The sequence below is a fragment of the Mastacembelus armatus genome, chromosome 23 (genome assembly GCF_900324485.2).
Source record: "Mastacembelus armatus chromosome 23, fMasArm1.2, whole genome shotgun sequence".
Classification (NCBI taxonomy): Eukaryota; Metazoa; Chordata; class Actinopteri; order Synbranchiformes; family Mastacembelidae; genus Mastacembelus; species Mastacembelus armatus.
In genome coordinates this window covers 4936924-4962377 of record NC_046655.1, presented here as the reverse complement: position 1 = coordinate 4962377, position 25454 = coordinate 4936924, and the positions used below count along the sequence as shown (strand labels likewise).

The 25454-nt window shown below is 40.1% G+C and overlaps 1 protein-coding gene across 1 annotated transcript in view; it reads right to left on the bottom strand.

Annotated features, from left to right (window-relative positions):
• Positions 1-25450, bottom strand: part of tafa2 (TAFA chemokine like family member 2) — a 44231-nt gene extending 18781 nt beyond the window's left edge. The window contains exon 1 of the mRNA XM_026326389.1: positions 24979-25450. The gene's annotated coding sequence lies outside the window, so the exon portion shown is untranslated. The remainder of the gene's footprint in view (positions 1-24978) is intronic.
• Between the last annotated feature and the right edge of the window lie 4 nt (positions 25451-25454).

The following is a 25454-nucleotide window of genomic DNA, read 5'->3' as shown; positions in this document are numbered from 1 at the left end:
CACAGCTGTATAGAAAACTAAGGTGACTCACCATAGTTTTCTATCACATAGGCATCCTGGACTTTGGTGTCGGTCCATTTCTGAGGTTTTTGCCCATGTTTTCAGAAAAAAAACTTGGACTACTGAAATTAACTTTTATAGATGCCAGTTTGATGAATCAACATATACGTTCGTCACTTGTGGATCCCATTGTACTGAAAAGTCCCCTAAAACAGCGTTCTAATAACTATTATAGTTCTTAGTTCCTGCAGTTCCTACACAAAAAACATGGGAACTTTCTTTCAAAAGTTCTAGGAAATCTAAAAAGGTGCCATATGATATGCTTCCAGTGCTCAAACCTGCCTCGTGCCCACCCTAGGAATGGTTTGGAAACTACTGGACAAATTAATAATTCTACATTAATGGATCAGTTCACTATAAGTGATGTGCAAGAATGGTCACTTAAATCCATGTTTCCATTAGCTCTACAGAGAATTTGAGTTAAAAGTGTTTTTATCCTCTTTTCAAAAAGAAAGCAAATAGCTGTAATTTTGGAAAATGTTAAATATTCCTTTCAGTATGATCAGCTCAAGCACCGTCATGGCTTTTCCTTCAGTATTTCTAAAAATGTCATTAGACCAGAATAATAGGCAATCCTTAATTACTTTGCTGATTTGCTTAATTATTACATTTTATTAATTTTATACATGTAGAGTTTTTAGGAGGCACTTTAAATTGCAGGGTATAGCTAAATCTGAAATGTGTGATTAAACTATGACTTAGAAACAGTTTACAACAGTTAAGAGTTTTAATTGTACACTTTATTGTAACAATACTTCATGTATAATGTATACTTTTTCAAAGAACAGGCCCTGCAGTGAAACACATCATGTATGCAGATGATTGCCATAAGCATGAATTATGAACTGCACATTACGTTTGGTAGAATGCAGATGAAAAAACAAATACTAATAAACTGAAGCTTAAATGAAATGTGTAATTATTGTCTGATTGTCTGCAGCTATCTATTTCTTCCCCTGCCAGCAGACACAGAACGTTTTCCTCTGTGCAGTGTATTATGCACTGCACTTGAGGACACTTTCAAATGCAAATCAACACCTTTATTGAGGAATAATGCATATTCTTTTCACTGGTGCCACCTCAGTAGTTCCCCTGGATTTGTGTGCTCAAATTTATCCAGAGATTGGACTTTTATCCCTTTGTTATGAGTTGGCTCTGTTGTGCGGCATATAAGCCTGCGGTGTAGATTGTCGGATTTCCTTTCAAGAGTACAAAGTGAATTTGTTTAAAATTGAATGAAGCGAGAAATCCCCATCTCTGACCAAAAACTCTGATCATCTCAGTTGTTTTGTCCTGCCCTCCCACTTCCTTCCTTTCCATGAAACAATTTTAATGGCAGCGGACCAGTGAGCCCGCTTTAAAGACACTGCACTCAGAGCCTGACCTTGGAGACCTTGACTGAAAGACTTCTGTGCACATCAGGATGAAAACGTCTTACTGTACTGTAACAACCCCTAAAAATTAAAAACAAGCAGTAACGTGAATGCTGTGGTCAGGCTGTCACCTTCATTTCTGCTGTACTGTGACATTAATGCCCCTGCACCACATCAGTCCGCCCTTGCAGTAATGTAATATAAATTATGAGCGAAGCAAATTAGATCTCCTCATCTGATTTCCTGTTAGTAAGTTAGCTTTGTTCATTGTCTTGTACCTGTTTTTAGCTACACTACAAATTGAATCACCATTATTAGGCAGTTCCCGTTTGGTTGGAAAGGAAAAAAAAAAAAATTGTAATAGAAAAGTTTTGACAGGGCAAAGTGCAGCTCTGCCCAGAGTCTACTTCCACTATATTGCTGTCGATGGAGAAATAATAACATTTGGTATACTGTTGCCTGGAGACACAGTGAACAACCCCGGAGCTTGACACTTTGCCCAATCATTTTTTTCCCCTGTACTGACAGTGAGACTGAACAATAGATCAAAGGTTGAATTCCCGTCTTCTACCCTTGACGTCCATATTAGGAGTTCTCTCCTCTAAACAGCTCATTAGCATGCAGGCTAATATGTCTAGAGGCTACCAGCTTGTTCCAGTTCTACACTTAAAATGTAAAGCACACCATGCTGCCGTCTAATGTAAACAGCGTGCTGTTTTGGCATTTGGTCAAAGGAAGACTTATGTCCTGCACCCTTGTGTACTCAGAACATTTAGAAACTGCAAATACCATGTATATTAAATGAAGTATTTTTCTTTCCTCCTGTGTAGTAAATAGATCCTTTTTTTTATTTTGTTTTAGGACCAAAACATCTTATTCAGAAAAAAAATATAACATTAGCACAAAAAGGGAAAGTTGGTAGAAAAGTGTGTTTGATTTGGTAGAATAATGCTGAACACTAGGACTCTGTGTAGATCCAGATTCTGACCTCTTTTCCTATTGTTGTCCCATTTGTGTCACTTATTTTCCTACTTTGATGGGTTTACACAAAGCCACAATACTTTTCATCAGCGAGTAGAAGACTCTGTCGACCTTGGCCTATTAACAGCGAGTGTTTGAGGAAAACTGGGGAATTCATACTTCACCTGCTCTCTGCAGGCTGAGGGAGTGTTCTTAAAGTGATTGTGACTCCAATGCAATTCTTTCTACAGCAAATACATTTTTGTATGATGCTGCACATCTTCGAAGGTAACCTGTCCTGTACGATAGTGTAAGCTTCTAAAAAAAAACTTCAAGTTTTGTTAAATGTAAAACTGTTTTGGCTGATTAGTCAACATTGTTCAGACACAGAACAGATTCTAGTGGACGGAGGTGTGACTTCATTAGATTGTAGGCGATGCAAACAGATGGGCAATTCCCATCTTATATATAAAATATGTGTGTCTTATGATTCTGTATCAATAGAAATAAATTTCCACATCACACATGTAAGCTGGTTTCCAATGTGGTTGCAATACCTCAAAATCATGTTCATACATACACCCGCGATTAAACTGAGATATAAGGTGAGCTCAAACATCCAAGTGAAGTAAACAAATAGGCAATACATTTTTAAGTGGAGGGGGGACAGTCTCATTGTGTGTGAATAGAAAGCTCTTTAAGGATCATAAGACTGGTATATTTTCACATAAACATCTTGCCCATAAGCAGCTTTAATAGTAAACTATAATGTGCTTTATTTCCATGCCAGTAATCATTTTAAAAGTGTAAGATTCAATTTTCAATTTCCCTGAATTGTAGGAAGTTGCACATTTGGAAAGCACAAGGCAAGTGTGTAATCCACAGTATCAGAGTTTGCAGGGTGGGTGGAGGGAGTGTTACTAAACCACAAAGAGCTGGACTTTCCCTCTCTGTTTCTGCAGCTGGATTTGATACAGGGATTAGCCCTCTTCCCTTCCATCTGTATCTCACTCTTCACTTGGACCGTGACAGAGACTGTCACCTCGGACGGCTGCAGGGAGCCGATTGCTCCGCCACACAACAAACATCGCTCATTCGCCAAAACACAGATGTTCCCTTCTGACAGTTGAGGAGAGAAGCTCTCAACCCTGTCACGCCGAACAAGGGAGTTTGCCCACTCTTTGTCACGCGCTCTGTGAAGCATCTGCCACAAATCCTGCTCAGTTCACTTCATAAACAAGACAAGACAGCTGTCAGGATCATGTTGAAGTTGATGTATGAACCTAGGACTATAAAAGGAGCCCTGCTTTAGCACATTGTCCTGACAACTTGCTAATCAAATCATTACACACCAGCCTGCAGCACAGACCGAGCTCCTCCACTGTGAGGTTCACAATCCAAGTCCTGTGTGAGGCTGGCCCTGTTCTTTCCTCAGGCCTTCATGCTCACTTCTGCTTTGCTACTCACATCTGGTTATTTCTGACTGTGGGATAAAATCCATATCACAAACCAAGGACCTGACAGCTGTGTGAAATGTCTACATGCAAAGATGATCAGTTTTTGTTTCACCTTTTTTTTTTTTTTTCACAATTTTTTCGAAAGCTCCTACCGAGCAGTATCCAGCTGTTTTCTATGACAATGTCTCTCCACAATGTTGCCCTGTGTAGAGTGAAGAATTAGTGAGTTCTACTTTGGCTTTATTCGACCTGGATTCCGATCAACGCAGCAAAAACTAAAACCAAGAGCTTTAAGGAGCTTCTTACTTCTCACACTTATAAAGGGAAATCTCAGTCTCAGTCTCAAATCTCAAATTTAGGAAACTTCCAGATGTGGCATGAATGCAGCTCAAACGAGTAAGGCCTTTTGATTTCACACTTCACCAAAGAAGAAGCCTGGGCAGAGCGAACATCTGCGACGTAACCGGACACTGATGCTGAGTGCCCTTTCAGAGTTAACCACCAAAACGACCTTCCGTAACGACACGTCGGGATGCTATCTGAGAGGCCGTGCTCATCAAAACCACAAGAGCCAAATGGTCTCAACCTTATTTTTCCTTTAATCAAAGTGTCTATGCATCACCGTCTCATGATCCAGTGTGCTATTTCAGTCTAACCCCCCCCCCTTTCAAAATTGCCTGGCACCACAGAGTAGGTCTGTTCATACAGATCACAGTGTACTGCTCTGAAACCTTTTCTTTTTTCTTTTATAGTTATGATCTGATAACACAAGAGCTTATTGTCTCCCTGTTATTGCTCTCTTAGCTGACGCTTTATGAATTATCAATGAGCACAGTCTAAACATTTCAGTATAAGCATGTTTGTGGCACATTAACAGAACAGAGTTCGATTTGATATGTTCAGCTGATATCTGTTCATTTTTTTAAGCATCAGCGGCTCAACCCTAAAAAAAAGTCCTTAACTTGTTACTAGTTAAACTTATTCACTGTTTTAGGCTATTTTACACTTTTATTCCACCACATCACTACATTACAGTTACTCCGTTTTTTTAGACACAATTTATATTCTCTCAGCTTAAAAATTCTCTCATAAAGTATGATGGAAAGGTTTAAATTAGCCCCATTATCACCAGATACAACAGTAAAAGACTTGAAAATTTAAAAAACTGCTGAAATTGCTTCTTCAAAGCTACTGATACAGTTATGCATCAGTATTAAGAACACATGCATCCAAAGTTAATAACACAACCCTCTGTGAAAACTTCATTTTTACACCACTGTGCAATTTAAAAGATAGTATGTGATAATTAGTTCATTTCATATTTAACACATCAGGGTGTGGCATGATCTTATTTTGGTCCTTGTTCATTAATTCATTGTTAAAGAAACAGTGTACCTGTGATGGACTACTGCAACTACTACACCCATTTTTTTTGCCCCACAATAAAATGTAGATAAATGTAGATAGGTCTAAAATAAGAATTGCTTTGAGCAGTGTTGACGAAATACACAGTCAAGTGTCAGATTCCATAAACTCAAATCATTTTATAAAGGACATCCAGGAAATGAAGTCAGTAAGAACTGCATCGGGGTTCAGAGTTGGTTAAATCGCCAAACAGGAGTTTTGTCAGCTCTTTTAAAAAATATATTAATGTCACATTGTGTTGTCAGTGTGTTCTTGTGACTACAGAGTCTGTCCTGTAACTGGAAGGACACGGGTTGGAGCCCTGTGACAGCCTGGCGTCCTTCTGCGAGATGCCAAATCCCTCTGTCACAGTGAATGACTGTGTCAGCTCAATGACTGTGGAACAACATGGAGGATAATAAATAAATGATGTATGAAAAATTATATTTATCCCTGACAGCCACTCAGGTGTGTGAGACTTAGCAGGAAGCTCTTGGCCTGCATTCATTTCAGTTTTGTCGGTCACAATTTGATGCTAGTGCAGTTTTAAATGCATCGGTATGTTTGATTTGATTAAATTCAGTTGCCTGCTGTGCTTATTGTCTTTCTGCCAACTCACTAACACCTCAAAGAAAAGATGATTACTACATAACACTTTCAGCAGTTGTTGGAATTGTTCTGAGGGATAAAAAGGGGGAAGAACAGGTCATGGCAACCTGAGTTTGAGTCTTTTATTCTGTCACTGGGCTTCACTGTCAGACCAGTGATAAGCCAGTGCTGAATTACAGGTATTTTGATTTTACATATATCAGAATATTAAATGTCTTTTTTGTTTGTTTGTGTGATAACAGTGGAGAAATTGCATTTAGTACCAGAGAGGAGGTGGGAGGACGGTGTTTTTTCAAGCCACATAGGGTAGAAATTGCATTTTAAACATGGATTTTCAAGGTATTTTGGTTGATAGTGAAAATAGTGAGTGACAATATCTGTGACTTTGCTGTTAGATTCCAACCCAGACATTTGGGACACAAGGACACAAGGTACACTGCTTTGCTTTAGTTGCCAAACATTATATTTTATTTATTAATTGAAATATTTATTATTTATTTAAACCTTTACCTAAACACCTGTTTGCGTCTTTAGCTTTATAAACCCTACAACATGTAACAGATGGTTTGTAATAGTTTCCACTTTTATGCCTTTTGTATACTGTGTTATATGTTATATGTTGTACATATTGTTACACTTGTCTTTAACCTTGTGGCAGCTTTAAAATGATCAGTGACCTAAAGTTCTGATTTGTGCAGATGACTTGGTCCTATATCAGGCCATTGAGAAGTCCACCAACCAAAAACTGTTGTAACTGTTAGTACTATTAGCAGAAAGTTGTGTGTTTGTGCAGGAACCCTTTGGTCATAACAAGAAGCTGACTAGGAAAATAGATTTTCAGGGCCTTTAATGTTAGTTAAATCCAATACAATATCTGTGACTTGGCTGATTGCATTGCTGTGTTGGGCTTTGGTCACTTTCTTCAGAGAAAATGTATTTTTGCAAGAAGAAATGAGAACCTGATGAGATTAGTTTTGTTTGGATTTCGGCTTTACACTGCAGTTTACGTCACTTCTGTATGCATAAACAACCGAAACACAATCAAATTACAGCTAAATGTTGACTGTGGTGTGGAGGGACTGATCACTGCTACAGTAACACGACTTCCATTCATTTCGGATTCAAAACAGGGCTGATTTTCTTTAAAAAGTTAGGGGACGGTTGGTACTTAAGAAATCACACTGGAAAACAGGAATACATTACGTCTGGGGTAGCCTGCCATTTATCATCATTATTAAACAAATAGGCAGCGCCTGAGTCATGTGCCTGTGCGGATATTTTCTCTCTCTACCCATCTTACTTTTTTCGATCCTGATGGATTCAAGGGGAATTTATGGCAAGTTTTTTTTTGCTCTGTGAGATAATAATAGACTCCATTACAGGTTAAAGAAGTCTATAAACTAGGGTAATTATCTTTAAATGCTAGCAATATTTTCACAAAGAGAAAATATGCTGTTGCATTTATTCTTAGACTCAATATGGACTTGAAGGAAAATGGAAAGTATATAACACGTAGCACAGCGAAAAAGAGGAGTGTGTCAATCAAAACATTGTGATATTTGCACAGTGTGTGTGAAATAGCTGCAAAGCTGCAGCCATAATGCTCTCTGTAAAACTAAAACAGGCTAATAACATGTGCAGATATGAGCCAGGGGAGGATTTGTGTCTAAATTTAGATGTGAACTGCACAGCTGTTAAAGAACACAGCAGAAGATAAGATGAAATGAAAAGGTGTGATCATCAGTTCATAGCCATGTTTAAGAGCACTAACCAAGGATGTTTTTTTTTTTTTTTCCTCTTTGCGACTTTGTCTCACATGTGACTATAAATGCTGTCTTTGCTGACAGGTTCAGCATGCTCGGCTCCAGTGCACTTGCTGTGATGAGAAACCCCAAAATTCCCACCTCGGATTAGTTGCAGCCAATAAGTGTGGCAGAAGCATGAACAGAGTCGGCTCTCACGCTTTGATGAGAAGAAAAGGTGAGGAATGCGGCATGTGTTGAAATCTATTTTTAGGTTTTTGATGAAACTTCTCTGTTGCACCGACGGCAGAGAGACACTGACAGGCGATTATGATCGTCTTTAATTAGCTCCTGGGCTGTGGTACAATATATCTGTTAGCCAATTATCATCACTGAATGTGCCACATCTGATGCCTCCAGGTTATATGTCTAAGAGTCAAGGAAATATGGACTTAAAATACAACATTGTGCATTAATTGTTATGTGGAGACATCATGATACAGTGACACTGAAGACAATGAGTGAGACTTTATCAAAGACAAACAAGATTCTTCATCAACTTTCCCACTGACAAGTGTACATCTGTGTGGCTTTCAGAACAGTATGTGTGTGTTTTCAGCCACTATAGAGGAATTCTGGCAAAAAATGTTTCTCTGAGCTAAGACCAAGGGCATTTTTCTAAAACCACCATTTTGCTTTGCCACTCCACAGTCATACAGGGAGAAATCTATTGTAGAATAAGCAGAGAGGCCAATTTATATACAGCTACAGCAGAACGAAAAAGAGAAGAATGCAATTCAGCAACAAGGCAGGTCGGGTTCTGAGTCAGGGTCACTTGGGAAATTTGTCACTATCACTGTCCTTCTCTTCACAGCACTTCTCTGCAAAGCATTCTGGTAAATGTAGGAAATCGTCGAAAAAATTTAATAGGGCAGACAGTGGGGAATATAGAGCTAGAACAAAACAAAGGAAAGAAGAAATGGTGGTCAGTGTTTGACAGATAATTCCTCAGGGCAGGAGCTAATGATTATTTTCATTATCAATTAATCTGCTGATTATTTTGTTGAGTAATCGGTTTTTGTTTTTGGTCAATAAAATGCAGGAAAATGTCCATTTTCCAATGTCCAAAATGACAACCTTCACTTTATAACTCTATGAAACAGAGAGAAGCAGTTCATCGTTGAATATGGGTAGATGGAGTCAGAGGATGTTTGGCATTTCGATTGAAAAATTACAGAAATGTTTTGTCGATGATCAAGAAAACCTTTCTGAAGAAAGTTTATAGGGGCTTGCCACTGAAAAGGAGAAGTTCAGACACTTGAATTTTTGAATGAAGTTGAAGTTGCCATGGGCAGCATGAGTTGCATGCTGCGTTTAGGTGTCGAGTGTTTGCGTTTGCTTGTAATGCTTTTTGCAGTGGTAGTACAATCAAGATGTGTGTGTGAGGGGGGAAGACAGGCAGGATGGAGAGAGAAGACAGTCCGGCCAGCTTAACATAACTAATCCACGTAGTCCTGCACAGGTTGTCTTTACATTCCCATCATATAGTACAACACCAAAGACAGTCATGAACGTGTCACAAATGACAAGCTCCTCTGACACGAGCCATAACTCAGCAGTGCCTCGCACCCTCTTATCTCCTGCTCCCTTGTGTCGACCTCTCTCGTGTGTCAGAGTGGGAGCACACTGACGAGCGCCAGAGGCAGCTCAGCTTGGGCCCTGATTAAGCCGCTGCTCTGTCGAAAGGCCAGCAGGGGGCCGCCAGGACAGAATGACCCCGGCAAGAAGCTGAGCAAGAGGAGGGGTAAAAAAAAAAAAAAAGAATCAATTTAATTACACAAAGCGATTGAGCAGAGCACACAAGCTTTAAAATTAAATTGCACCTTTTTTTTAACACTCCTCTCCCCACTGTTTTACATCAGACAAGTTATTTTAGCCGTGGCCCTCGTGAGGCTCATAATCCAGGCTAAGTGACAGGCTAATTTGTGGTATTAGATTGCTTTCATTGGGTCGTTTGGGCCCGCTTTGAACGTTAGCTGTATGAAAAGGCTGCTCTGCCTCAGTGGTCACATTGCTGTGTGACTGCTGGTGGATGGAAGCTCAAACAGAGGGGAGGAGAAGGAGGAGGAGGGTGTCACAGTAGCTCCCGGAAGCCATATTTCCACGGTCGTGTTCAATCTCTTCATGGCATATGGAGAACAAGCAAGAAGGATTGAGCCAAAGGTACGAAACAGGAGCTGTGCAAGATCAGTCGGGTGTTCAGTCTAATCACAGTGTGAAGTAAGTCTTTTTTATAATGAGCAATGAGAGTTAAATAGAGCTAAAAGTCCATGGAAAGAGAAAATAGGTTTTCTGCAGGACTGGAAATCCATCAAAAGGGACAAGAGGAGACTGTAGTGGTGTTAACATCGGGAGACAAAAACATGATAGAAAGAAATCAAGTGTGTGTGTGTGTGTGTGTGTGAGAGAGAGAGAGAGTGGTGGTGGGGGATGTTAATACCAGTCTGCAGTCTTAAGATATTCCCTTAAACTCAGACACAAGAGCGTTTTCTTTTACAATAAGACGGGCCCATGCTAAGTCAACTTATTGCTGATGGCCATTCAGAATGTCAGAGGCCGGAACAAGTAATTAAAGGCAATAGAAAAATGGAGGATTAGTTAGAATTAATCCGCAACTTTTTCCATTTTCTTGCAGAAAATACTGAAATGGAAGGATATGGAAATCTAGCAGAGCATAGCAGAACTAATGGCTTGGCAGCTCTCTGCCTGAAATGAGAAGGGACTAATGGATCTGCAGCCCTGGCTAAGATGGCTGAGCCAGATTGCATGTGGATTTAAGTGATTAAGAACATGGTGGCCCCGGTCCTCCTTTTGTCATAGAAAATGTAATATATTACAATGAATGCTAAAATATGAAATTCTTCATTTAAAGAATCCATCGCGGTTGCAGGGACCTCCGGGTACAATTCAGATGTTAGATCAGGAAAATGTGTGCTGTTTAAATGCACATCATGTATCTGGATGCAGGGGGGGCGTGGCACGCAGGCACAGCAGGACTCTGCAAATGTCCACAAAATCTGTGGACTCGCTCGAACAGATATGATTTCCACACTGTGTGATTGTTTGGTTTTCTACAAGAAGAGATTTTGCAAAGCAACACAACTTCGCTTTAATTAAAAGCAATTTTTGCTGATGCCGTGGAAGTGATTCACCTCGTTCGCGCTGTTTTAAAGACCTTTGCTTAAAACTTCACAGTGTTAAATACAAGTGGAATTATCACACTCAATTAGCAGTATTTTTGTCCTAAGATCATGAGTGATGGCAGTACATTGTTAAGATCAACATAATTTATTTCAGCAATTTAAAGGAGAAAAAAACTGAGATATTTACTATGAGGTGTCAAAAACCAGAATATGGATTAAGATTTCTAAGTGAAGGTGTAAAATAAATCTGCATAAAATGTGCAAAGATGTAAGAAAAGGAGTTTAATAACTTAAGTCATAACATTATTGATCCTTATTAATCTTATTGAATCATCATTTAATATTACGCTAGGGCTTAATGTAATAACTGAGATGAGAAAATTGATTTGGCTGAAATTGTCTGACCAGACTTTATTGCATTTTAAAGCCATGTAAAAGACAATTTATTACATTCCACAAAGTTATTACATCATATATCAACGTAATAACGACACACCAGAGGGCTCTGTGTGTGTGTGTGAGGGTGTGTGTGTGCGTGTGTGTGTGTGTGTGTGTGTGTGTGTGTGTGTGTGCGTGTGCGCGTGTGTGTGTGTGTCGGTGTCAAGCCGATATATCAGAGGAACTGAATTCAGATGTTCAAACTACAAAGTTACAAATTGGATGTGAAGCTACTTAGAGTAGGAGTTGCGAGTTATAACCATGATTTAGGTTGCGTTTCTCCTTTACCCTAAGCGGTCCTCATAGCTAAACCAAGTGCATCATTTGTCAGTGCGTTCCAAAAACAAGCATACATGTAATCTGTTCTGGGAAGGATCTGCCAGCTGCAAGCTCCGGTCTTTAACATGATCCATAATATTAATTGATCGAGGCTATCTTAACAAATAACTGCCAGGACAATTAAAATGAGCTAAAATTAGCTATTAAACCTCCATCCCAACAAAACAATCTTCTTTTCCAGCATGACAGACTCCACAGTCAATGTATTTGGATGACTTATTGAATTTTCTTAAGTGTCATGCCACAATGCACCAGTTTCCTTCATACAAGGAAAACCTTCCCACAGAAATGCCATGAATAAATCATCATCACCCACTCATTACAGATACAAGGTTTTCATCCTGAGCTCCATGCATCCCTTAAGATATCAGTTCTCTTCTTCAAATGACCATTTTTATCACTGTGACTAATTCCTATCCATAAAAAGTGTGTCCGTTAATGTCTGTTATATCATTAAACAAAAGCTTGCTGTAGTACTAGTATAAATGGCTGACAAATAGCCAAATACTGAGCTGATTTAGACTTTTAGTTTGTGTTAGTTCTGTTTGTCTGACTTTGTATAGAAGATAATTGTGTTAATGCATCACCACTATATGTGTGAGCTGCCACTGATACTTCACCTGCCAGCAGTTTTTGCTTTATATATATGCTTATATGTAAAGGGCTGAGTAGAAAGCTGGGTGTGTGTGTGTGTGTGTATAAATGGCCACAAAATCAATTTTCTCCAGGAGAAATTTAGCTGTAACAATGAGGGTCATCTAGTCACACAGACCTGTGGATTTGAGTATGAGCAGAACAGGAACAAGTCCAAATTTGATGTTCATCTATAGCTGCTAGAAAAAAGTGGACAATTCAGATATAAGTGAATTTCTTTTATAGAGCCTCTTTAAAATATGCAATGCCATAGCAACCCTTCCTCTCATTATAAGAGAGTAGAGGACATATGGTGGAAAGCTGAGGGGTGGGACGACTGCGTGCATGCCGCCTGAAAACGCCATTCCGTACAGCCACGACCGGCTTCGACAGGTGCCAGTGGATAATTGGGCACCGTGCCGACTACAACCGCAGCGTTGCTGTCTCCTAGAGCTCATTACTATCACTCAGAAGTTCCCCCTACAAACCTCCATAGCCACATGACTCTACACATTTGGAAAACAGATGACTGAAATCTCTTGAATCGCTAACATTAAAGGGCCTGTAACTTGGCGAGCTGTTGACGTACTGTTTGGACGGGTAAATGACTGCACTGCATGTCATAAGCCTGGAAACCATGAGGTCTAACACACACATTCAGCTGCATACAGATACACTCATGGTAAGGCACAGTCCGTGTATTTCAACAGATGTATTTCAACTGTATATTAACTGGGGATGACAGCTTTAAAGCAGGAGACTTTCTGCCTTAGTGCCCAAAATGTGTACAATGTTAATCAGTTTCAGTGAGCCAACAAAGTGTTGCCAGGTGCAAAATGTATGTCCTTGAAAAAAAAAAAGTACTTTTTGACAGTGGTATACTTTAGAGTTCATGAAGAGTTTTAGGCACAAAACTGGAAACACCAGTGACGTATATATTTCTATATGTTCCTAAGGTCATGTTTTGGGCATTTTTGCCATCATTAGATTCTCAAAAATAGATGGAGACAAGAAGGATGAAAAACAAGAGAGAAAGGATTCCACTCAGAGAGCAAGATGTTGCAATTACCCTTCTGACCTACCAGAATGCCACCCACTAGGGCTATTCAGACTGAAAATAACCCTTAGCAAATAACTGCACGGGTCTGCATGGTGTTGTTGTGTTTCCAGTGAGAAAATATAAACTGGAGAGTTTAAAGGCTTGTCAGACTTTAAGATGCTGGCTGAGCTTAGGTTAGGTAGCAATAACGAGGAATCATTTCTCCTCTGTCTCCATGCAGAAATCACAAAATTAGCTGTTTTGCCTGATAAGACAGATTGATTGGCTGACACATTGAGTTGCCAGATATGCGAGGTAGCGTGGCGTAAACATGCATTGAGACTAAGAACAACCCTGTGTTGAAACAGTTGCTCTGGTGGGGGCGTGTTGTGTTAGCTACCGTTGAGACAATAAAGTGTGGTCTGTGAGGTCTAGTTCAAGGGAGCCAACCATGAGTTTATCACACAACAAAACACTGCACAGCCATTTATACCACCACTGAGACAGGATTATACAACTCTGGAAACTTATCCACATTCAACTTTGGATGACCTTTCATTTTTGTTTCTTTTATGTTTGCTGTTTTTTTTTTTTTTTTTACCCCAGGTCCTATTCATTTGAATGAGGAAGGGATCCTTTACATGCATGACTAAAGTTGGTATGAATTCAGCCTAATTGAAATAAATGAGAAGCTTACCATGTTTTTTTTTTCCTTGCAATCCTAATGACAGTCTAGACGTGGCCTTAGAAACTTTCAATTGCATCTCGCTGTCTTTATTAGCCCACGAGCTTGAAAGACCAGACCCTTGAAAGTTGCTTATTTTTTCCAAAAGACTCTAAAAAATAAACCTCCATGCTCAAATTGGCCCTACAACTTCAGCTGCACAGCAATGAAGGACAGTGCATCAAGTGATGATACAAAAAAAAAACATACTAAAAGCAAAATAAGTTTTCTTTCTTTTTACCCATCTTACTGGGTTAAAAAAAGAAAAGCCACCGTATCTCAAAGGAATCAATGGAGATTGTGGCAGTGATTTAGTTTGCCACAGACTTTGGTTGGGAAACTTTATCAGTGTTGTTACAGCTCCTACTGCTGCCTATAGCTGTCAATATAAACCATAATTACTCCCTGTCCTTATAACAACTCAGAATGATGTCATGTTATTGAGCCATGCCACTCTGATAAGGCATTTCTGTACAGACTGGGAGGCATCATTAAACTCTCAAATAGACACAGAGTCGCGGATCAGAGAAGAGTCCTACACATTTACAAGTCATCTGTCTTTGTGGCTTTATTTGCTCAGTGGACAGACGCCAAAGACTGGAGGGGAGAGACTAACAAAATCCAAGTGAGCAATCAAACTGAGACAGAAATTACCAGACGCCTGCTGACGATTCTAATAATTCCCTTAAAGTAGAGCTAATTTTGCAAAATTGTTTACCATTCCTTCCAATATAGATTTCTGAAAAAGTTTATCGATCTCTGAAAAGAAAGGTAGCATCCAACATCATTTAGTATGTAAAAAAGCAGATAATTAGATTCTCTGAAATGACGTCCTCTGACAACTTAAAGATGACAAACAGCTACAGCAGTGTTTGATATGAGTTTCACTTACAGGGCAGAAATAACTGTGAACAGATGTTGTGTTTTCTTTTAATGGTACATATGACATTGAAGCAGATCTCCTCCAATTCAAATCAGGATCAAGCAAAATCAAAAATCAATAGACGTTTGTGCTTAGTTTGCCAAGTCGTTCTCGTTAGTTGTGATGAATTTTGTTTTGCTTCGGATAGCAGTGTGTTCTCATTAACAGGACCCTGATACCTTCATGCACACAGACATCTCTGTCTCATTACAAATACACCGCGCTATGCTGAGCAAATGCTGCCCAGTATTAAGTCTTGTGCATTTGGATAATGCCTGGTGAAGAAACCACCTCACATATCAGGAGGTAACTGCAAGCTGCTGGAGTGAGCTGATACTCTGAGTGCTTTCATGAAGTGGATGTTAAGAGAACATTTACGTTCTATTAAAGCTTTTAGTCTTCTCCTCTGCTCCACATCACAGCTTTTTATAATCTGAAGCCAATCTTTCCTCTAAAGTGAAATATTACCACCCGTTTGGTGTAATGCAGCTTCCCCCCTTGAATCAAGTTATAATCAGTACTTCTTTAATATTCCACTTGAATGAAGCTCAGGGACTCACATGAGGCAGATTAAAGCAAGAGTCATCAAAACCAATGCAGCAGAGGCAGAGAGACCCTGACATTTGATTTCTAGTATGGATCAAGTCATAGTGCAACTTGATAACCACAATGGCATCATCAGGATTACTAAACCTTAAAAAGCTCTCTCCAGAGCCGCCAAAGACATTACACAACATTACACAATTAATGTATTTTTGAAGTTATTATTAGCTTGTTTCAAACTAGTACAAAAAAAGAGTCATTTGTAATTTGGTTGTGAGGTGGTCAAACGAACTATTAACAGTAATTGACATCATATCTTAATGTAGGGTTTATAGCTGAGCAGCAGTCACACTTGGCAGTTTCTGCCTTTAAATATTTAGTAACAACTAAATCTCCACAAAAGGAGGAGTTGTTGTGGTGCAACCTGATCCAGTTTCGTGGCATGCACATCTGCACAAAGTGGGCTAGGTCTAATGGCTGGTGTGAGCAGCGCTGATGTGTTTTGCTGGTACTTACCTCACATTGCTTAACAAAAAGAGGTGGCACACGCAGCCTTAAAATTTGGATTCATTCCTCCCTGTGGGCAGAGAAGCTTCCAAACAGTACACATCAGCAGAATTTCATTTGAGCTAATGTGGTGACTCTATAGCAGCTCACCTGGTCAGGATAGAGCAGTCTCCTTCCTTAGACTCTAGACTTAAAAGAAGGGTGTATTTTCACATACAGTACTTGATGAATATCACTCTCAATGTTCAGGTTTGCTTTCTGAGCAGACAGCACATTGCAAGTGTTCGCCCTCTCTGGGTCTTCCAAGTAGCACCTTGAGCTTGACTATATAATTGGTTTCTATGCTACTTCAGACTCATCAGAGTTTGACTCTTTGAAAACTTGATTTGTGCTGTGTCCTTCAGAGTGACTGAAAAGGAAGCATTCAGTGTACCGTAGTGTTTGAGCTATCAGCAGCAAACCTCCAACAATAAGAACAGACTGCTGAATTTACTGTCGCTCTTCTCTCACAGTCAGATCCAGTACTGACTGGTCACACTGGAAGTTGTGGAAGTGACACTAAATAGTCCTACTATTTAAAAAAAAACAAAAAAAAAAACAAAACAATGAGCTGAAAGATGCTAAAATAGGAATTGGACAGCTGTGCAGTAATTCTCTCTCTCTCTCAGTTTTGCCACTATAAGCAACATATCACACATATATGTTTGACCCATTGTTGATCAGAGCAGCTTTAAATCATGCCATGCTGTTCAGTGATTCCATTATTGTTGAAATGCAGCTCTTTAAGCAAACCAGGTGAAATACCATTTCCATTACTATGACAGTGAGGAACTTGATCAGAAGGTTTGTATGTCAGTCTCAAAATTTGTTTTTTTTGTTGGTTGTTGCTGTTTTATTTGGTTTAACAGCAAAACTAATTTAAAAAAAGTAATATTTCTAATACTACCCACAAGGCAAAACACTGCTAATTGAATAATTTGAACATCTGCCTTGTACATCAACAAATCAACAGGTCTTAGAGCCTTGAGACTAGAGCTGTTACTCATTTCTGCCGTGTTAGTGTACTCGACTCACAAACCAATCTGGCTGCATTTCTCTTTTTCACTTTCCCACAAGTGTGTATAGTAGCCTGACATTTAGCCACAAGGGATAGGAAGCTACAGAGGCAAGGACATGATGTAGAGTTTATTCATCACTGTCTTCTTTTTTTTTTTCTTTAGGATTGCAAGGACAGCAGCTGATGTAAGACTACAGGTCTGACATTTGATTAAACTTCACAGGCCTACAATGGAACAGATCAGGAATTGACATATATATATATATATATATATATATATATATATATATATATATATGAGAATTCTTGTTTGCATAGTGATGCTATCATTAATAGAAGTGACACAGAAACACTAACCTGTCACTTTTTTCTGTGTTGTCCCCATTTTTATTTAATTAAGGAACACGGAAACTATGTTCATTTTACTCACCCATGCACTGCAGCATCAGCATTCATTTGGTGTCATTTGGTGACAAATGCAAATTTAACAATCCATCTCCTTTTAGCTCTGTTTTTGGTCTCCACCACCTCCTGAAAGCAATATTTGGCTCTTTACTTGCTAAATGTACCAAAATGTTCACCAGCTAGCTGCTGCCTGTCTGGTGCTAGCCAGGTAGCATATATGCGGTTTTAACCAGGAAATTAAATGTGTCTTTGCCGCCACCCGCTGGGTTTAACTCAACCAATGAGATCATTCATGCTTTTGAGAAATGTTTGCAGACTTTAAACTAACATGCTTTTCTAGCTGTCTTTTCCTTTCCCCAGCTCTCTCTGACTTCCTCTCCCCTTATATCTCCAGTTGTCATCTGGTAGAATGTAAATGAGGCTCTCAGCACAGAGCCTATGATGGTGTCAGCCCTCTCCTTAGTTTCTGGTCTCATTAGAAGCCTAGTGTAGCTGACATTTACCCAGCTATTGTGTTGACTTGCTCTTCATGTGGGGCACATGGGTCAAAACAATACACAGTGAAACTTCAACAATCCAAATCTCTTTGGAAAGGAAGGCCACTGGAGCCAGTGAAACAGCTGGATGTTGACTAAAACCAATGACATGCTGAAATAAAGCTTTAAAAAGTGAAAGATGAATCCATACACATTCTATTTAAACCGCTCGTGGTCAGATTTGAAGTTAAAAATGTGAAGTGTTGCCATTTGTGTTGCTCTGTGTCCTTGCTTTATTGTACTGTACTGTCAGCATCTGTGTACATCGGTGACAGTGCGACAAATTCCTGGCAGCTGGACTTATTAAGATTGTGCATTAACAGCAAATACTCCACATTTTTCTTTTTCACCCACTCTAATGCACAAAAAAGCTGAACGTGTCAAGGTTGTTTGCACAATGACTGGCTTGATTTTGCGAATTTGTTACTCCCACTCTACCCATTGATAATGTCAGCACACTGTACACTATTATCTTAAGGAGATCATTTAAATTTGCCTTGGCTTTGGTGAACAGCAGCCATCTCCCGAGCCCTACAGTTAGCTGGAGAAATGGCTCTATGAGTTTGAAATTAATAGGATGGCCATAGCTATTTCCTGACTCTTCCTCCTCTTGGGACCCTGCAGCTCTGTTTTTCTGCGGTCCTCTCATCCTGTTACTAATGCCTGGCTCTGTGTAACCCTTATCTCCATGCTCACTACATGGCCTGATAGGGCTCTGTGTGTAAGCAATTAAAACGGCTTATTTGCCAGATAAGTGAGGCAGAGCGGTCAGATTGAAAGCCACAGGCTGCCACTATCAAGTCTTTAGGTTACAGCTCCAGGGTTAAATAGCCCGGGTCCACAGAGGGAGCAAACGTGGCGTGCAGTTCAGTGTGTGAGGACAAAACTCTACCAGAGGAAAACACACACAAGACTCTATAGTCCACACAACAAACATACACCAAAATCAACATTTAGCATCGTCAGGACTGGAGATAGGTGGATCTATTGAGAGTGTAGCCTGTACTATAAAGCAGCTCAAGCCTACTTCAACCTTTGATTTGTAACAGGCAGCCAGGTGCGAGACGATCCAGTCGTAATCATAATTCAGGCAGTGAAATACATAGGAAAAACTTGCTTTATTATCATGATAAAATGAATCACCACAGAGACATTAACTCTGCTCTCTGGTGGCCATGTTCGAGGTCTTTAGCACTGTGTGTTGAAGCGTAGCTGGAAAAAAATAATTCACATAATGGAACAAAAACCCCAGCCTCCATTAACATCAGTGTTACACAGCACCGACTCACTATATGAACCGCTGTCTGCAGTCTCAAAGCGCAGTATGCCGTCCTCCCCGAACACCTTTTTTTTTTGAGTCAAGTTGGTGCAAAACAATTATCTTTCCTTTAAAACATGCACAAAAATATGGTTGTATATAACTATAATTTCCAAGGAACAAAGTTTGATATTATTCTTGTATGTGCACTAGGTCATTGTTGTCCAAAATCTGTTTAAAAACACCAGTGAGCCCTTTGTACATTACTATGAACAGGACACTAGTTTATTTTGAGTCAGACCCACATGTCAGTCTGCTGCTGTCATAAATATGTATTAATCCGCGATTGAAAATAGTCCCCACCAAAATGCGGTGTTTACTGATGTTTTAGTCACATTTGCTAGGAAGTACAGTAGCCAGCTGTTTTAGGAAATGACTCCGCCCGTTATAGAAATGAATATTTCTAAAGATGTGTGGGAACAAATTACCCTGATGCTGAATGCCACAGTAGCTTATATAGGGTACATGTATTATTTGTAATATAGTAGTATAGAGTCATACCAACAGACACATTTGAAGCAACATAGCTTCAGCACATACAGACTAGAAAAAGATGAAGAAAACCAGTCTGCTTTCTGAAGACGACACGGCAGAGTAACAGAGAAGGAGAAGACTTTGACCTTGTCCCTGACCTCAACAAACCGTAATGAGTTTTGAACTTCTGGCTCAGCTCAGTATTGTTGTGGTTTTCAGAGTGCTGAGAGCTGGTAAACAGGATATTGAGTCCCAGATGGGTTTGGCTCACATCATGAAACTACTGTCGGCCCACAGCTCTGCACACACCATCAGCCATAGAAATGAAACAGAGGGATGGGGCTGGGTGGGAAAGGAAAGACAGGAGGGCAGAAAGGCAAAGATAGATGTTTCTATTGGTGTGTTTGTTCAGAGTTGCCCTGCGTGACAGGCACATGTTTATACACCACTGGGCCACACACAAAACAACACTAAGATGCTGCTGAAGAGGAAAAAAAACACCACGGGGAAAAACCAAGACGAGGCCCACTGGATCTCCTTTTTCTCTCACTCTTTTTCTGGTTCTCCCCTTTTTTCTCCCTTTGATCCCTTTTCTCCCTTTGCCTGAAATGGGATCAGAGTTAACCAGAGAAAGAGTGTTGGATGAGGAGGAGAACAGCATAAAACTGTTAAGACCGGGGGCATCCCAGCAGCAAAGACTGCTGTGATAACAAAAAGCTCCCAGGACCTGCCTTGGTAAAACTAAATGAGTGGGAATGTTTTTTGTCTACATCCAGACACCATCAGCCATAGAAATGAAACAGAGGGATGGATTGACATTCCTTGTTTTACAGTGTGGGGTTTTGTTTTGGTACTTTTAGTCACCTTTTCACACCAGTTTCATTCACTGGTGTGACCAGACACCATGGATACACCAGTCATAGGTTGAACAAGCAGCCCAGTATGCTCAGTTCTTATTGTTTTTCTTGTTGTACAGTTCTGCACCTCACGACTTATGTCCAATGCCGTCGTTCAGTGCCAGTGTAGGAAGCAGTGTGCTATTTATGTACCAAAGCAAAAGCAAGGGTGTGGGTGGTTGATAGCGCATCTGATGTTCATGTGGGAGACTGCAGCACATGTCCCATCACTGAATTGCAATTAATGCTTTTTTTTTCTTCCAAACCCTAACAAAGTCATCAAAACTCTGCCCATACCATTGGCCTCATCTTTTAAAACTGTACCAAGCACCATGATTGGCCAATGTGCTGGATGTTACCAATGAAGTGGTAGAGTGATGTTGCCTTGATCCTCTCTCTGCCCCTTCGTTCTGCTGAAAATGAAGTAGAGTTTTCTTTTCTGAACCTGACTGCCAGTAATATGGCAACTGGCAAATGCTTTTGATCCATTATCTGTATGCCTGTTCAACTCTTTGAATAAGAGAGAAAAGGCCATTATGAACTGGTTTAATTCTCAGTTATGCTGCTGTTACTTCATCAATGCTGGCTGCTTAAGATGGATTTTGATCATCATCATATTTAGCTAATGGGCCCATCATTCACCGCATAACAAATCTCTTCCAAAACAGCAAGTACTAACATAATTTCTTTGGTTAAAGAGATTTTAAAAAAATCTGCAGAATCTGTGAGTGTATGCTGTTTCATACAGTGTTGCAACTGTACAGTTCTCTAATTTAATTCCAATATAATTATCCAAAGGAACTGAGAGTTTAAAAGATGAGAGGATTCAACTTTTAGGTCCCACCAAGGGTACAGTATATGGTGTTTATAGCAGGTGGTTGGCTCGACAGTACAAAAGCAATAGAAAGTTAATGGCAGCAGCTTCAATCATATTCATCTCACATTTAGCCAAAGAGAAGCTTATAGTCAATATGGAAAAATAGCAAAAAGACCTCTAGAGGGAGAAGAGAAATCTAATCAGAAGAATAAAACAGAGGTCAGAGTAAAAAATGTATAGGAACCTTTTGCTATTATTTCATCATGTCTGCAGAGCTTCTGTTTATTCAGCAGCTGGTGAATTTGTTTTACTTCAAATGAAACAGAGGAGAGAGGAGAGCATGCCGCAGATCAAATAGAATGTGAAAGACAGTGAAAAGGCCCTTGCTTCCTACTCAGATCAAAGACCTGCACAGTGGGGGCCAATCAGCCACTGATATTTTACCCAACTTCCAATAGTTTCAGGAGAAGAGAGCACAAACATGCACAGTCAAGGTGGTGAAACCGAGCGCCTGACCTTTCATTTAGATCAGCGAGGAATATTCCCTGGGCCGTTTACACTGATGTATATATTACACATTCAAATGCTTTTTGCACAGAAATGCAAAAATTATCCAGTCATCCTCAAGTCTCAAACCCAGCAAGTGGTAATGTCATAAGCCCCATTATTTCTTTGTGGTTTCACCAGTTAAAAGCATTTTGATGAGATGCTGTTAAAGGCAGATTGCTCCACCATTATTAAGCAAATAAGTTAATTTGGATGGAAAACAAGAAACTGACCCCTCTGGGACCTTTCCCTCTTAAAAGGAATAGTTCAAAAGTGTGTGACATAACTCGCACACTATTTTTCTAAAAAATATATCCTGTCCCTATGGAGCGACAATGATTGTGAAGAAAATGTGTTACAAGTAAAAACAAGATGTATATGCATCTAACAAACATATAGATAGTTACAGGGTTTGTATACAAAATATAATGAATATGATACTAGATAATATGTCCATAGCTGCAGCTAAAAGTAAGCTCCACAGCTGATCAGTGAAATTACTGGGTTTGGCAGGAAAATGTGATGCAGTTATTCACACAACAAGACCACAACCATACAGCTAAAAGGTTACCTTGCTTAAATGACTGTGCAACGGTGGCTCTGTGCGATTTGGTTGGAACACTGTGCATTTACTTTGAAAATCCCTCTATGTGTCAGCACTGTGATAGATTACTGATCTGTCCAGGGTCAGCTGCCTCCTGCCCAGTGTCAGCTGGGATCAGTTCCAGATCGACAAAATAACCGTGCAGATGATGGATGGATTTATATTATGTAGTGCTTTTCCTACACGTTAAAGTGTCTTCTGTGAAAAGGACTATTTACAGTTTATATACTAATCTGTTTAATCTATACACAAACATTAATACAATTATCTTCCTCTGATATTGTTCTCTCTGTACTGTTGTAACTGTCCTCAACCTTCTAAGGCACTTTTTTGTTAATGTAGGTCCAAAATGTGCATTTTTCTAAAAAAAAAAAAAAAAAAAAAAAATCATAAAAAACAGACCTGGGCACGTACAAACACAGACTAACTCAAAGACCCCCCACTGCCACTGTGCTGCATGTCACAGCTGTTCAGAGACACTACTAAGCCTGGATGGCGAGGAGCAGCGGACCATGCAAACCTTGATGTCATCCCTTTTGGATCAATGGTGAGGTAGCGCGAGGACCGGGTCACGTGACCCACTGGAAAAGGTCACATTGGCTGATCCACTGGCGCTGGCTAGACAGTCAGCACCAGGTCACCCAGCCGGGGGGGATTGGGGGAGGGGACGCTCTGGTCCGACCTGAGCCAGGTGGCCTAGAGCTTTAAACCTGCTCATTTATAGCGGACGAGCTGCTGCTAAACCTTCCAGCTAATTGGGGCCTGCCAGGGCTGCCAGTTTTCTGAGGGAAGTAGCTATTGGCTGCTAGAAGTTGCCAGATGATGTCATTGATTTATGATTTGTTACACAGCAGAGACGCTAGTGGTGAAAGAAACATTCTGATCGTTTCTTTCAGATCTTTTCAGGTGAAAGTACCAAATTGTTATTTTTATAGTATCTATTACAACCAAAACTCAAAATCTTCAATAAAAACACAGGAGTATTATTAGCTCCTCCAGCTTGAAGTTGTGCTTTAAAGGGAGACAAGAGAAAACAACCCCTATGATGTCATATGTTCTGTCAGCCCTTAGTGCTCCTCCATTGAGACTAACAGACCAGCTCAGTCTGACAATACAGCTGCTGGTACACGGCCAGGACCTCCATTGACATCACTTAATGAATAAAAGTTCATGCTTTTTTTATTTAGGTTGATATGTACAGTTTCTCCCCAAACATTTAAGTAATTTTAGCAATGAAACTTATTTTGGCCATTAAAGGGGCTCCACCCTTGAAAATGCAGTGTGGGCATTGCTGCTGTGTATCTGCTTTCAATGTATGATGTTTTTTTTTTTTTTTTCTGTTTACAGTGTAATCTTATTGTCCACTATCCACTGTACCATCTTTACGTGCACCAGCTTTGTAAATCGTCACCATGTCTAATTTCTGTTCACTGACAGTACCTTGACCAAGGAACGTCATCTGTGGTGCTGGCAGGCAGAGTAGCAAGAATCCAAATCAGTCCTGCATCTCTGCATTTCAGCATCAGAGGACTTACAATTATATTTACTTCAGGTGAGTTGACGGCAGTCTCAGCACAGGAGGTCAAATCAATAAATCACTTTCAAAATGAGCTGATTTCTGATGGAAGTTTGGTAGCATTGCTGAATGCTGAATTTCTGATGTCTAGGTATCTGGAAGAATATAGAACAATGCAATACTTATTTTATAAAACCACAGAGCTGACGTAAAGACTTGGGTCCAGAATAATCAAATTCTAGTTTCAGTGCTGACTTCATTAACCTCTGTTGACCCCATAAAACAGCTTGATCAAGCCAGCCAGGTTTTATGTACCCAGGACTCCATGGAAGTAAGTACCGATGAGGTGACATAAGCTAAACTCAAGTGGCTGTAAACTGATGGTAACCTGCGTCAATGAAGTTTACATTTATGAGGCTGAGTTTAAGTTACATAGAGCCTGCGTGAAATATTAATATTTTCACAAAAAAATAGACTGTATTGTAAAATAAATCACTAGTCCGGTTTTGTAAGAAATTAAATATGAAGCATCACTACAGTGTAAACCGTTCCAGTTCAGATCTGACTTTATCCAACTGAACTTAATTTATGAACCTGTTTGAAACGAATCCGAGATAAATGGAAATTATTGCTCTTCTCTTTGGAAGAGACTGGGGGAGTGATTGACAGCTAACCCAGGCCTGCGCTTGTTTTTGCGGTAACTGTTTCAGGGCTGATTGCATATTGGTGCAAATAAAAGCACTTGCAGTGGCTGTTTCTCTGCGCCTCAACCTGCGCGCTCACCGGCGGGAAAACTCTTAACATCCCCCGAAAGAGGGCAGAAAATGACCGCTGGGGTCGCATGAATGGCTCTTACCTGTAATTGTCCCACTCCCTTCCCGCACCTTAACGCCCTTTTAAACCATCGGTGGAGCTGCTGCTACAATCCAATGATGAGTCTGTGATGTGGAGACATTTGGGTCCTGGACTGGCGAAGGAAAACGGGAGTGGTGGCTTATTTTTCCCGAATGAAATCAAACAGCCTTGTCCGAAACGGACACGATTATTCGTCTTTTAACGCGGCAGCTTTGGCATCTCATCCACCGCACAGCCGCGATTCTCCTGCATCCAAACCTCCTCTGTCCCTTTTCTTCCACAACCAAACAGAAGCCTGTCAGACTTACGCAGCTGATGAGTATTAATTGCGTCCTGTTGGTGCGCCTTAGTTCGTGAGTGGCAGACACCCAGGGGATCGGACCATACACTTGGAAAGAATATTTTCAAATCTCAAAAGTGGGATCGATCCTGATCAATCACTTCAGCCTCCAGTCTTTGCTGCGCCGCGTCTCTCCC